General features: G+C 38.8%; 1 pseudogene; it reads right to left on the reverse strand.

Annotated features, from left to right (window-relative positions):
• LOC109948644 lies at positions 844-8253 on the reverse strand (annotated as a pseudogene).

Below are 9060 nucleotides of genomic sequence, written 5' to 3' on the forward strand. Positions count from 1 at the left end.
AACCCAAAGTCCACACCCAAAAAACCCTTTCTACGGACTAAACATAAAAGAGAATTGTATTTTTAGATTTCGTTTGCCCCACATTGACTGGATTTGCATAGAGGCCCTGTTAAATATTGGGCCATCTCCTATACTAATGACTTCGAGCTTGGGGTTACTAATTCAACAATGATTTAAGTGTCAAAGTTTTAATTACATCTCACTTGCAAGTTGCAAGCAACCGTTCTCTTTCCTTCTGGTAACTCCACTAGCTCCCAAATAGACTTCCTTCTGAGAGCTCTCAATTCCTCAGGCTATTTCCTCATGGAAATAGGAATTTCTAAGTCATCATCAATGCAACAATCAATTGGATCATCAGGAAGGAACAACAGGAGAATCATATTCAGCAAAACTCTACCCCAGGATTACTCGTTGGGGCAACAGACTAATCATGTTGCTTGAGAGGTGCCTTATCACTTTTTTTGATATACCAACTCTTACGATGACCTACAGGAGGGAGAGTCAAAGAACTGCCACTTTCGTTTTGTTTCCATTTGTTCTATTTTTATTCTCCAAATCGGATCAATGTAAAACTTATCTTCACTACTCAAGTTTTCCTCCTGACGAGAAGTCTCAGAAAGATGCTTATAAAAATAATGATGATCCTCATGGGACGTAACATCCAGTGAGACAAAAAGAATACTACTGTGCTGATGATGATATGTCATTCTTCACTCCTAGAAGAGGTTTAGATAGTTCACAGCTTGATACAGAGAAAGGAGATTGAGGCTAAAAGTCAAACTCCTATGTAGGAGAACTAATCGAACAGCTATTCAGACAATTACAATTAATTATATACAAATGTCAACAAATACTAGGTCCAAAGATGTTTACTGGACATGCAAGTTGAACTACTATGAGTTTGCAAAAAGAGTCTGGAGCAAGTAAATTGAGTTTGCCATAACAAACACTCACTACATGAACAAGGTTGTTAAGAAATAGGGACTCCAAGATGGGGAAGGCATTATGAGTGTAACTCCAATGGATTGAGTTAATGATATATGTAATGTCAGCATTGTTTTGGACATGGAGATGCGTAAGTTTTTGAAATAAACCCTCATTGTCTAATTGATAGACAATATTCTTGACACCCTCCAACACATCCAAGTACAAATCTTCAGATCTCTTCAGCAGCATTTTTAAACCTTGGTCCAATTGATTGCAGGTGGTGAGCTTGAGTTTTACAGTGTTGAAGGTTTCATCCACACCATGCCATTTCCACGCATTGCCAATCAATATGTGGTATCTTTCTAGCTTATCAGAGAACAGGTTTTCTGGAAGAATGTTGCCATCTGTAATATGTAAGTCTAATGAGGTTAGCTTAGACTGTTGAAATATAATCCTGCAGCAGATTTCTTAGAGCTGAAGCTATCTTCTATTTGTTCTGTTTTTCTGCTAAGTCTATTTAAATGATGTAATGAGAACCATTAGATCATAGTCTAGGTGGATTCTCTAGCTTAGATTTGGTATGACATGTGTAAGCATCTAATAGGATGACAGCTGTAATTCTGTTAGAAGAGAATCACATTTCTCTCCTGGCAGTCACACTATGTAAGCTGTAGAATTGATAGATTTCAATAGAACAGTGCATTCTCTATTTTCTCTTCACTCTCTCACTAGCTAAATGCTCTAGAATGTGCACTTCTTCCTAATCTGAAATACAGATATCAGAGAATACTAACATGGCCTCAGAGCCAGGTTTGATTGTTTATTGGGCGTGAATCTGTGAGGAAGGAGCTGGTGCTTGGCTGAGCTGACGTTGAGCTCACCCAAAACTTCACGAAGCCTGTCTAGCTGCGTCTGATGTCTAACATGGCAGGATCAAGCTCCTCTGAGCTTCGTACACCAGTGTTCAATGGAGAAAACTATGAGTTTTGGAGCATTCGATTGAAGACCATTCTGAAATCTCATGGACTGTGGGATTTGGTTGAAAATGGCTTTGATGCTTTAGATCCAATGAAAAAAAAAGGAAAGGAAGAAGGATCTAAAGCTGCTGAAGAAGAGAAGTCTGTAACGGCTGAGACTTTGATGAAAGATGCTCGTGCACTTAGACTGATCCAAGGTGCAGTCTCAGACCAAATTTTTCCCAGAATAGTGAATGAAGAAACCTCAAAAGGTGCATGGGATATTCTGAAGCAGGAGTTTAAAGGTGATAAATAGGTAAGAAGTGTGAAGCTACAAGGCCTACGTAGAGAGTTTGAATACACTCGTATGAAGGATAGTGAGTCATTCTCTGTTTATGTTGCTAAACTGTTTGATCTAATTAATCAAATGAAAAGTTATGGTGAAGAGTTACCAAGAGAAAGAGTTGTGCAGAAATTGCTTATTAGCTTGCCTAGATCTTATGACTCTATATGTTCTGTGATTGAGCATTCAAAGGATCTTGACACTCTTGAAATTCAAGAAGTGGTTGCATCTCTCAAGAACTTTGAGCTCAGATTAGATAGACACTGAAAACTCCACAGAAAAGGCTTTTACTAGCCTGAACATAGAGAGTAAAAGCTCTAAAAATGGAAGTTCTTCTGGAGGTAACAAGTCTCAGAAGAACTGGAAGGAAAATGGGAAGAATTGGAATAACAAGTCTAATTCTAATTCCAAACCAAATGCATCAAGTGAAGGAACCAAAACACCCTGCAAGCACTGTGAAAAACTGCACTATGGCAAGTGCTGGTTTGAAGGAAAACCAAAATGCAGAGGATGTGGAAGGTTTGGTCACATGGTTAAAAACTGCCATGACAATCAACCTGTGCAGAAGGTGAATTATGCCAATCAGGTTGAAGAAACTGGAACACTGTTTTATGCATGCAATGCTGTGACAGATGTGAAATTGAACAATTCTTGGTATGTGGATAGTGGCTGTAGCAACCACATGACAGGAGATGAAAGGCTACTGATAGATATTCGAAGGGATGTAACTTCCAAGGTGAAAATGGGGACTGGAGAGACAGTTCAAGTTGCAGGAAAAGGTACTCTTGTGATAGAAACCAAGACAGGCAGAAAACACATTCAAGAAGTGATGTTGGTGCCTGGGTTAGAAGAGAACTTGCTAAGTGTTGGTCAGATGATGGAACATGGGTATTGTTTAGTATTTGGAAAGGGAATGGTGACAATTTTTAATGATTGGTCACTGCAAAATCCTATAGCGAAGGTTCCAATGACTAGCAATAGGTGTTTCTCTCTCACAATGGTACCTGCTACTCAGTTGGTGCTGAGAGCAAGTGTGACTCACAGTTTGCAGACTTGGCATAAAAGGCTGGGTCATCTTAATGATCAAAGCATCAGGATGCTGGCAAATCAAGACATGGTTCATGGACTGCCTAGTCTGGAAAAGGATTTAGCAGTTTGTGAAGGCTGCAAGCTGGGAAAGCAGCATAGAGACTCATTTCCTGCAGAATCTATTTGGAGAGCTCAGTCTCCACTTGAATTAGTTCACACTGACATCTGTGGTCCAATGCAGATTGCATCAATGTCAGAAAACAGATATTTCCTGTTATTCATTGATGACCATACAAGAATGGCTTGGGTTTATTTTCTCAGAAATAAATCTAATGCTTTTGAATGTTTCAAGAAGTTCAAAGCAATGACAGAATTGCAGAGTGGACACAAAGTGAAATCACTTAGAAGTGACAGAGGTGGAGAATTCATGTCAAATGAATTTCTTGCATAGTGTAGTGAGGCTGGAATACAAAGACAACTGACAGTAGCATATTCCCCTCAGCAAAATGGAGTTGCTGAGAGGAAGAACAGGACTGTGATTGAGATGGCAAAGTCTATGCTACATGAAAAGAGTCTTCCATATGAGTTTTGGGCAGAAGTTGTTCATACAGCAGTCTACCTTCTCAATAGATGTCCTTCTAAGTCTCTTGAGAAAATGACACCATTTGAGGCCTATACAGGAAGAAAGCCAGTTATTGCACACTTGAAAGTGTTTGGATGCCTATGTCATGTGCTTATTCCTTCTGTTTTGAGACACAAGTTGGAAGAAAACAGTCACAAATGCATTTTTGTGGGCTATGGATTGTGTGAAAAGGGCTATAGACTGTATGATCCTAAGACTAGAAAGATTATCTTGTCTAGGGATGTCTATTTTGATGAAGAAGTCTCATGGAAATGGGAGAATCCTAGCAATGCAGATGTGGGAATACCTATGCCAGATGGAAATCAAGATACTGCAGAAACTGAACTGAGGGTATTAGATGACCAATCTCAGTTCTTGGATACTCAAATGCAGATGGAAGAAGAAAGTGCACCTCAAGGGGAAGAAATGTTTGATGAGACTCAAAGGCTTGATCACACACCTCACAAGTGGAGGAGTATTAATGACATCATGGCACAATGCAACATATGCATTGTAGAACCTGACAGCTTTGAAGAAGCAGATTTGGATGAATCATGGAGATGTGCAATGGAGGCTGAATTGGAGATGATTGAGAAGAACAGTACTTGGAAATTAGTTGACAGGCCATCTAACAAACCAGTAATTGGTGTTAAGTGGGTCTACAAGGTCAAACTGAACCTAGATGGTACTGTGCAGAAGAATAAAGCTAGGCTCGTGGCTAAAGGCTACTCACAGAAGCCTGGAATCGACTATAATGAGACATTTGCCCCTGTGGCAAGACTTGACACCATCAGAACTTTGATAGCTCTTGCAGCACAAAAGGAATGGAACCTATTTCAATTGGATGTGAAGTCTGCCTTTCTCAATGGCATTCTAAAGGAGGAAGTTTATGTTGAATAACCTTAAGGATATGTTCAAAAGAGCAAGGAAACCAAGGTGTTCAGGTTGAACAAGGCTCTATATGGACTGAAGCAAGCCCCAAGGGCCTGGTATGATGAAATAGATGCCTATTTCAACACTACAGGTTTCAAGAAAAGCTTAAGTGAAGCTACTCTCTATATCAAAACAAGTGACACCTCAGGTATTATCATTGTCTCCCTCTATGTAGATGACATTATATATACTGGAAGCTGTCCTAAAATGCTTGAAGAATTTAAACAAGATATGATGCAACACTATGAGATGACAGACTTGGGTCTGTTGCACCATTTTCTTGGCATGGGAGTGGAACAAACTGACAAGCATATTTTCATTCATCAAAAGAAATATGCCATGAAAATTCTTGAGAAGTTTGGAATGAGAGACTGCAAGTCAGTGGCAATTCCATTAGTGGTGAATGAGAAATTGTGTAGAGAAGATGGGAGTGAAGCAGCAGATGAAAGTGAATTCAGACAGATTGTAGGAAGTCTGCTTTATCTGACTGCCACAAGACCAGATGTCATGTTTGCATCTAGCTTGCTTGCTAGGTTTATGCACAATCCCTCAAAGAAACACATGGAAACTGCTAAAAGGGTGCTGAGATACATTCAAGGCACATTGGATTTTGGAATTGAGTTTGCAAAGGGGAAGACAGCTACTCTAATTGGGTACTGTGACAGTGACTGGGCTGGGAGTGAAGATGATATGAGGAGCACCTCAGGATATGCCTTCACACTAGGCTCAGGCATGTTCTCTTGGGCTTCCATCAAGCAAAACACAGTTGCTCTATCTACAGCCGAAGCTAAGTATGTGAGTGCTGCAGAAGCAACTTCACAAGCTAAGTGGCTGAGATTTGTGCTTGAAGATTTTGGTGAAGAACAGATAGAAGGGACTCACATCCTATGTGATAAGACCTCAGCAATTGCTATGGCAAGGAATCCAGTTCATCACCAAAAGACAAGACACATCAGCAGAAAATTTCATTTCATAAGGGAAGCCATTCAAGCAAAAGAAATTGAACTGGTATACTGCAAAACAGAAGATCAGATAGCAGGCATTTTGACTAAAGCTCTGCCTAAGGATCGGTTTGTGAGGCTGAGAAGCTTGCTTGGTGTGAATTCAGCTAAAGGATTAGAAGGGAGTGTTGAAATATAATCCTGCAGCAGATTTCTTAGAGCTGAAGCTATCTTCTATTTGTTCTGTTTTTCTGCTAAGTCTATTTAAATGATGTAATGAGAACCATTAGATCATAGTCTAGGTGGATTCTCTAGCTTAGATTTGGTATGACATGTGTAAGCATCTAATAGGATGACAGCTGTAATTCTATTAGAAGAGAATCACATTTCTCTCCTGGCAGTCACACTATGTAAGCTGTAGAATTGACAGATTTCAATAGAACAGTGCATTCTCTATTTTCTCTTCACTCTCTCACTAGCTAAATGCTCTAGAATGTGCACTTCTTCCTAATCTGAAATACAGATATCAGAGAATACTAACATAGACAAGTGCTTCAGCTCTGAAAGGCTAACATTACTTCTTTGGACATTGACTCCTTCATCCTCCCATTGGTTAAAGCTGTTTCCCGTTCTCAAGTCCTCTAGTCTTTTCAAGCCATTAGGTGAAATCAGTTCAATTTCAGAGCAACCACCCAAATCTAGCAATCGCAAACGACTCAACTGCCCTATTTCTTCAGGCAGTTGTTTAACCTGAGATTCCAAAAGGCTAAGAATTTCTAAGTTTCTTAGTTGTCCAAGTAGAGCTATGTCTCCTAACACGCATAGGTCTAAACACAATGTTTGAAGATTTGTTAGGAATTGAAGAGATGGAGGTAGTGATGGAATACACAAATTGTTTAAATCCAACAAATTAAGATTTTTCATCTGTTCAAAAAATTTGTGGGGATCTCCAGTGAGTCATCATTACTCCACAAAAAGAATAGTTTTAGTTCTCCATGTTCGAGAGATTCAGGAAGCGTAGGGATATTGCAAGAAGGGATAGAGATCAGAGAGCAATTTTTAATGAAATCGTTATTTGGCAATTCTTTCAACTCATCTCCATATGCCATTGATAAGATGTGTTGATCTCTAAATGCAATTGAGATCGCAACATCACGTACAAGGTCATGCATTCTAACACATGTATTGTTATAACCATCTAGCAACATACAAGAATCTTTAAGTTTTTCAATGAGTGAATGCAATGCATTTCGTGCTTATTCCAATGTATTGACGTTTTTAAACAAACCCAAACCCATGGTATATTTCAACAAGTCTCGAGCTCCTCATCATGCAATCCACTCTAGAGCTAAGTGTACTTTCTCTGTCAATCTTTCTTTGTCAAACCTTTTTAGGCATCTCAAAGCATCTTTTCATGCATGTAAAGTACATCTGTTTCTCAAAGCGCTTGCAACTGTGACAACTAAAACTAGCAAAACTCCTCATTTTTGGGCTATTTGTGTCCCTATTGCACGTATAGTGGGTTCTTTAACAACATCCCCTGCCATCTTCTCAAATAAACTCTAACTTTCTTCTTCACCTAAAACATGAAGCCAAAACTCTTTTTGCGTATGCATCTCAGAGGATAATATCTCTCGACTTCTAGATTGCAACAATGTTTTGCATACAACACGGGGAAGTCCCAAAGCCTGCAAATCAATTCTGTACCAAACATCATCTAAGATTACAAGAATCTCTCTATCTTTTAACCTATCACATAGAATTTGCGATCTCTCGCTATAGTATGATTTTCAAGAACATTAAGAGCTAACTTCTCCTCAATTTCTTTTTGAATTCTTTCCAGGTCTAGATTCTGTTTCACATCTATTACTATAACCACATCATCAAATAACTCCTCTTTTGTGGCTTGCCTAAAAACTTCTTGGACGAGTGTCGTCTTCCCCACACCCCCAATCCCATACACCCCAATCATGTTGGTATTAGGATTTCTTAGTTCCTCCATGATTTTCTTCACAATTGAAGTCCTTGATTCAAAGGCTTGATGCTCTTCGGTGGGCATGCTCCATATCTCTTGTGGGGGTGCATTGTATGAAAATCTGGGAAATTCTATATTTGCATGGAGTTGAAGAACGACCTGCACCAATTTTCTCGATTTCTTGCTTAGCTAATAACAGCGGATCAGATTAGAACACTACCTATGGAGACAATGTGTCTTTGCTTGGCTTTCACCTTTCAAGAATTTGCTTGCCTCTCCAGTAATCTGATCTACTCTTGTCAACCATTTCTCAACATCAATATCCACAGATTTACCTTTTTGTTTAACTTTATTAATAGCATGTTGAACCGTTTCATGGCAGCACCTAAGTTGTCTACCTGACTCTCTAGATTTTGAAGGTTGCTTTCGTGGTGAACTAGATAACCCATTTGGCGCCCAACTGGTTCAATTGTGTACTCAACAATATTTCCAGCAATCCCAGAAACAATGGCAGTAAGACAGTCCATGCTTATTTTAGTTTACTATTTATCTGCTTCTTCTTTTTGTTCTTATTTTTACCTTTTGTTTTTGGTGCTGTTATAAATCTGTTAAATATTAAACAAAAAAAGAAGCTACAGGTGTATTTTGCTTAAAGCCTCCGTCTCCTCCTGGCTATTTTTCTAAACTTTATTGCCTCCATTTGTACTGGTGCAAACTATGCTTGATGATATTTCTGTTTTGTACTAAATAAAAAAAATAATTGTCAATGTTAATTTCTTTTTATATTAAATATATGGAATGCATGTCAATATTAGCTTGTAATGCTTTTTATTTTCCAATAGGCTACATCAGAAGTTGCAGATCCAGTACTTCTAGTTAGAATAAGGCAGTTCTTCAAGATCAGTCAATTCCTGTGAAGCACACAGTTCCCTGATTTTCTGTGCAGGTCAGTCGAGATTTCAACCATGATTTGGGGATCAATCTATATGGTTCAACAGATTGTTCTGTTAATTCATCAAACGTCCCACATCCATGCAAGCTCTTGCCAGGAGTATAAAACTTGTGGCACTAGAAAAGATCAATCAGAGATGGTTAATCACAGTCTAGATCATGGATCAGCTGATGAAAACAAGAGTGTAAAACAGGGTCCTGATGAGTCTCTTATTAAAGCTCATCCACCACCTAACAATAGAACTGTGAAGGGGAAATCGAGCTTACTGCTAGCAATATCTACATTTGGATATCAGATACTGCCATTAGTGTGATTGTGGAATTTTCTTTTTTTCATTTAATTTAATTTTTCTTTTCATGGGTTGTTATCTAACAACGATTGC

Source organism: Prunus persica, chromosome G4 (genome assembly GCF_000346465.2).
Source record: "Prunus persica cultivar Lovell chromosome G4, Prunus_persica_NCBIv2, whole genome shotgun sequence".
NCBI classification, from domain to species: domain Eukaryota; kingdom Viridiplantae; phylum Streptophyta; class Magnoliopsida; order Rosales; family Rosaceae; genus Prunus; species Prunus persica.